Here is a 6613-nt window from a genome sequence, read left to right as displayed (position 1 = left end):
TGTGTGTTTCGTAATGTAAAGATTAGGCTTTACTAATTTACAGATTAAGTTTAATTATATAGCAAATTTTGCAACCTGAGCTAACGGAAACACAAGATGAAATCCAGACTTAATTTGTAAAACAAAACAGAAATAAATCTTAAAATACCACAACTTGTAAGATCAATTTCTAGCATGAAATAAATATAAAATACTAAAATATTAAGACCACTGAGAGCAACCAGTAGCCATGGAAAACATGCCCATGTTTAGTTTTTTTTTCTTAAAAATGTCAGTGGAGGAGGAAGATTTGATTGAACGAGGAAAGCTCTTCCAAAGGCACGATCTCCCCCTTACCCGGCAGCATCGATCGAGAAGCAGTTAAAAGCCGTTGTTCTGACAGTCTGAGAGGCCTTGAGGTAAAGTAGGGCCAGAGAAGTTCTGAAATGTACCAAAGTGTCAGCCCATGCACAGCTTTAGAAATGAATGAAAGAACCTGAAAATCAATTCTGTATTTAACAGGTAGCCAGAGCGGTTACGCTGGTACAGGTGGGATGGTTGCTTGTTGTGTTTCTGTACCAGGTAGGAGTCTGGCAGCAGCTGCAGACAGAGAGGAACGACTGACCAACAGTCAGATACAGGGTTTGGGAAATGAAAGTGATCACAGTCGTTCTATCAGTCACACATGTGGAATTCAATGTGTTGGCAGAGATGGAACCATTAATTGTTGGCAACTCCTCGTATTTTAAAGGTTATTATAATATCAGCAGTATTCTAGCTGTAGTTTTCCACTAAACTTTATTGCAGTACACCAAGTTTCAGCACTTTCACTATATTGATATAAACAGAAAACTATATATCCAACTGTATTCAGCTTACGAGTCAGTCACTGACAGGTGAAGTGTCTACCATCGATCATTTTGTTACGGTGCAATGTTCTGCAGTGAAACCTTCGTTTTTGGCATTTATGTGGATGCTACTTGGACACGTACCACCTGACTAAACAATAAGCTTGTTCGAGATGAGCCGTGCCTGGAGATTAGACGCGAGCAGACGGATGGTAAAAGTCTGTGGTGAAAATGGACTGATTCCAGCAGCAGAAACCTAAAGAAACCCACCATTTATATGTGGTTTCATATTTTACACAGTGTCCAGTGTTATTATTTACAACAGAGCCTTAAGCTAAATCCAGCGTATTTCCTGCAACCTTGTTTAAACTTCCAGCGTGTGTCACCATGTTGTAGGCGATGTGAACAATGCCAAACTTCTTCTACTCCAGTTTAGTACTGTGGTGTACGTGTTTGTGACACGCTGCCCCCTGCAGTTTGGTAACAGACGACGTGCTGAGTATAAAAGCCACATGTGCTGATTCCATGCGTTTTATTTCTGCGCGTTACGTTGGTACGGAAAGCATAATCCAGCCTTACGCAGGACATTTCTTTCCCCAGTTCATTCCTGGGTCCTCCTGGGGGATTTCAAGGCATTCAAGGACATATCAGATAAGATATGAGATACATAATCTCTCCAGCGAGTTTGAGATCTACGCCGGATCTCCTCCTCCCAGTTCTGAAAACCTCCAAAAGGAAAGCGCCCAGGAGGCTTCGTAATCGCAGGTCCCAGTTTGATCGAGCATCATCAGGATTCTCCAGAACAAGCCCCCCTGATTCACGGAGGCTCCACCTCACATCCCACAGGAGAGTCTGCTGCCAACGTCCCGGTGAAGGACGCATCAGAACACCTCCAGAGATCCTGCGTTCATGCTTCAGTGGGTCTGAGCTGTTCTGACGCCACGAGAGGGACCAACACAGTATCAGGCAGCTGGTCATACCTGACGGGTGTACGTCTCTATCAGTCTGTCTAATAGAGACCAACAGGAAAACAACTTCATATGAACAACAACAACAAAAACTGGTTGATTGTACGTGCAACCATTCAGTCAATGAGTCAAGCCTGCAATCTGCGGTGTAATCGTAGGCCTCGTAATCAAACCGCTCGCTGCAACGTTCAGATTCTTACTTTCTGTCGTAAGTGAAGGCTGAGCAGGTTTTAACCGGTTCCTAGTTATTCGATTCGCTCCTTCACTTCCTCTCCAGCTTCACATTCCAGCTGACATTTCAACTGCTTTCACTGCTTCGACTGACACTTCAAACTCCATCAGATCTTCTCCTCTGAACAGCTTCCCCTGACGTATCGCTTCAGTTTATACACTTCAGCTGACACTTCTGGCTCAACTGATCACTTTAAACGCCGTCATTTCTAAACTCGACTGTCATTTAAAGAGGGTTTTTTTTTCAGTAATTGTATTTTGACAGCCAGTTAACCTTGAACTTTTTCTGTATTTTCGTCTGCAGGTGTGCAGCACATAAATTCACTCCAGAAATGTAACCTCTCTACATGTAAAGACTCTGATCGTGCCCATTTTTAATATTCTTATTAATATTCTTATTTATGTGGTTGTATAGATCCTGGTCTGTTTCTACGGAGGTGTTATAGCGGCTCGGCTCAGACTGTGCCGTAGAAAAACAGTTTATTCTTACCCACCATCCTGTCTGTGAAACTGCTGAGAAGAAAAACAATCCTGATTAATAATTTATCCTAATTAGGCTATTCTGATCCAGGGAGGAGCGCAGACACCTGAGAAGGCCTGGATCTCCTGCCACCCGCTTGCATTTTTCATTACCTTCTGGCATTAATACAACCCAGCCATAATTTCTCCCTCGCAGGCCCACACTTCACCCCACGCATCACATTCCTCCTCTTTCCTAGACGCTAATGATATTACTGTCCCTCCTGACAGCGAGTCTGTCTCCCAGTCCTGTAATTAGCCCCACATAAACCCGATAAGCTCGGTCCCTTCATGGCCTCTGTGCCAGCCTCTCCTGCCTCGTCTGCTGCCATTCAGATGCCTTTGAGATGGCCGTGATAAAATTACAGTGAATCCTCGGTCCTCTGGCGTCCGGAGGCCACGGGCTTTATGGTGTCCATAAATTTGCCCACTTGATGAAATTAACACACCGTTGAACCCTGCGTTATTGGATTTGTTTGTGTGTTGTTTTCGGGGTCTCCAAGGAGGTGGGAAATCAGAAACTGGATGTGAAAGCATCCAGCGAGGAGAAAGCGAAACAATGCACCGGAGTGCAATTTAAGAGTGCAGCTCAAGTTCAAGACGGTTTTTTAATTTTGTGATGAAGTTATAAACATGTTTTGAAATGTAATTTTGTCTTCTTGCAGAAAATTAGTAATGAAAAAAAGTTAATTACCGCTCTCAAAACCCCCCTCATTAGACATACAGTTCAACTCAGGCTACAGCTTAGCTTAGCTTGTAGCTCAGCACAAAACCTGAAAAAATAGGGAACAGCTAGCCTAGCTCTATTACCATGTTCTTATTTGTTTATAATAGAAAAATATACCATTTAAATATTTCAGTTAAGGAGTGTGATGGACAGTTACCTAAAACCTTCAAGGGGTTTAACAAGTGGCAACCTCCAGAAAACTTTATAAAAGTACAAACATAGTTTTAAAACATAAGAGAAAATACATTCAATTTGAAAATGTTATATCATGGCCGTTGATTTCTTGACACTTAGCTGCTGTGGTTGCTTGTTTTCAAAGGACTTTTACGTTTTAAACTTTTTTGTACAATAGCTTTAACGGTGATGCTAGAGGGTTTTGTTACCATTGAGGAGAGCTTACTTGCTGTTTCCAGTCTTTTGTACTAAGCTACAGTTTTTGAGTTTTGCGATTTTCTTCTCTTTGATGAAGTGATGAATACAATTTGAAATATACTTTTGGCTTTCTGGCAAACAGTTAGTAATGAAAAAAGTTTGTTGCTGCTCTCAAATATGTCTATTACCTCAGGGAACTGCTTAGCTTAGCTTATAGCTTAGCACGAAACCTGAAAGCATTGCAAACAGTTAGCCATGCTATATCTCAACATTTTGATTTCTTGACACAAAGAATTTTCAGTTTTATGCTTTTTTGTATAAATGAAGCCAATAAAATACATTTAGAGAAGATGCTAGGTGGATGTTGTTACCTTTAGAAAACTTTACTTGCTGTTTACAGTCTTTTGTGCTTATCTAAGCTAAGCTAAGTGGCTGCTAGCTGTCACTTTGTATGTGATCTTCTCACTGCAAGAAACAGAATGAAACGATTTTCCAAAATGTTGAAGTAGTCTTTGAAAAGTCATTTTGTTTAGCCTGTCTACATGTAAAAATTTCAGCTTTATGCTTTTTTGTACCAGTGAAACAAACAGAGCAACTTTAAAACTGATGCTAGGTGTATTTTGCTACATTTGAAGAGCGCTTTACTTGCTTGTTTTGTGCTAAGCTAAGCTAGCTTACAAGGTGTGTATGAGAACAGGGCTACAAGGTGGAGCGGTGGTTAGCACCGTTGCCTCACAGCAAGACTGTCGCTGGTTTGCATCCCGGTGAGGACACTCAGGATCTTTCTGTGGAGTTTGCATGTTCTCCCTGTGCAGTGTGGGTTCTCTCCGGGTTCTCCGGCTTCCTCCCACACAGTCCAAAAACATGCTGAGGTTAATTGGTGATTCTAAATTGTCCATAGGTGTGAATGTGAGTGTGCTTGGTTGTCTGTCTCTAAGTGTAGCCCTGTGATAGACTGGTGACCTGTCCAGGGTGTCCCCTGCCTTCACCCTGAGTCAGCTGGGATAGACTCCAGCCCCCCATGACCCTAGTGAGGATTAAGCGGTGTATAGATGATGGATGGATGGCTGAGAGCAGTGTTGATCTTCTCTCTGCAAGAAACAGAGCACAATGCCGTAAATGCTGAAGTGGTCCTTTAAAAGTCAGCCATCTCATTAGTAACTGCCTAAACAGTCTGCTGTCATCAGAGAATCGGTTTCTCCCCGCGCTCTGCCAAATCATTTCCAAACTTCACTTCTTATCTTGCTTCATTTGTGCTATTGAGCCGACAGAGTGTCAAACTCAGCTCCGTCCTGTCTCCTAAATGAACACCAGAGACGGAGAAGCAGTCATTACGCTAAAATAAAATAATCTGTTCTTTCGCTTTCCAAACCAGGTAATTGCTGTATTTTGCTCGTTTATGAGCAGCTGGCGCTCCACGGTTTTTATGCAGAATAACAGCCTTCGCCGGCTGAGTCAGGTACGACGGCGGTTCCGGCGGAGAACAATGAGGAGCCTGAGCAGCAGCGGGGGGTCGAGTAAACACAGCAGTGATATAGAGATGTACAGGAGACAAAGGCACGTCTGTGGTGGAGGCGTTTCTAGATTTGAGTGAAGGAGGAAAAAGCTGTGAATGTCTGAAATTCAACAGAGGGAAAAAGAGCGCCTGGAGTCTGGCAACTATTAATAATGTATCAGGGGGGCGTCCGCCACACATGCTCTTCATTTGGAGACACAAACTACACCTCATCAACCAAAACACCAGGGAGGCAGCGAGTCTTTGAGCAGCTGCAGCACAGCAGCTCGGCTGGTCTCTTTGCAAACCCACACGAGCACAACACAAACTCAGCAGATCACACTCATTACGATAAAAAATGGCAACTCTAAAGCAGGAAAATCGTTGTGAAGTGAATGGATGGGGCGTTTTGATGCTTGCACCTTTTACCGAGCACATTTACATTTTTTTTTCTTATTCACAGTCACATCGTAGAAGTAGAAGCCACAGAGCAACTCACAATAAGACACCATCACGATGCTCTGCCCACAATAACATCACGTATCGCGATACAGTGATTCTGATCTGCACTGCAAGACAATCATCTACGATAAATCTAAATATCTGTGCAACTAAGGAACAACATACCCCCTTACATTGTGGTGTCAGTGTGTCTTTGTGTTATCGTGGGAATTCATTTCGATTGCTTGCATGTTTAATTAAAAATATCAATATTTGGCACCAGTTTATCAATAATGTATCACACCATATATTGCTGTATTGATATTTTGTCTCATCACATACGGGCAGTGATAACCTGTAACACAAATCTTCCAGTTTAAAGCTTCTTTAAACCTCCGCTACATTTCAGAGGGAAATATTATACTTTTATTTTCATTCGTAGCTGTAATTACAAGTTAGGAGTCTGAACTGTGGATATAAAAACTATTCGCCCTTCTTGGATATTGTCTCCTTTTATTGGTTTTTAACATTGAATCATGGTCACATTATTATTTTTTTTTCATGAAAGAATTCAAACGCAAAAAAGAGAGAGGGACTGTTTCATGTCAAAGTGAAAACAGATGTCTAAAAAGAAATATTAATTAAAAATATAAAAGGAAACTTGTACATCACTTATATCACATTTCTATTTTTAATTAATTGGCATTACTTTTGATATATCTGTTTTCACTTTGACATAAAAGAGTCTTTTTTTGTAAATGCTTGTTTAAAAAAAGCCAAATTAATTCAACTACGAAACTTCCAAGTGACTGGATATAATCAGCTTGTAAAATATGATGCATTTATATGTTCACCTCTAAATAGCTGAGATTAGCACAGTGTTGATCAGCTACTACACTATCAATAATGCAAGAATAGCAACAATCCATGACTGTGAAATACAACATGTTAGGACTATTTACTGTCATTTTAAATGTAGAACTTAAATATATTAACATACTAAGAAGTGAAAAGCATTTTAATATTATAAGGT

Source organism: Stegastes partitus, unplaced genomic scaffold (assembly GCF_000690725.1).
Source record: "Stegastes partitus isolate 25-593 unplaced genomic scaffold, Stegastes_partitus-1.0.2 Scaffold41, whole genome shotgun sequence".
Taxonomy (NCBI): Eukaryota; Metazoa; Chordata; class Actinopteri; family Pomacentridae; genus Stegastes; species Stegastes partitus.
Note: the sequence above shows the minus strand (reverse complement) of the source record.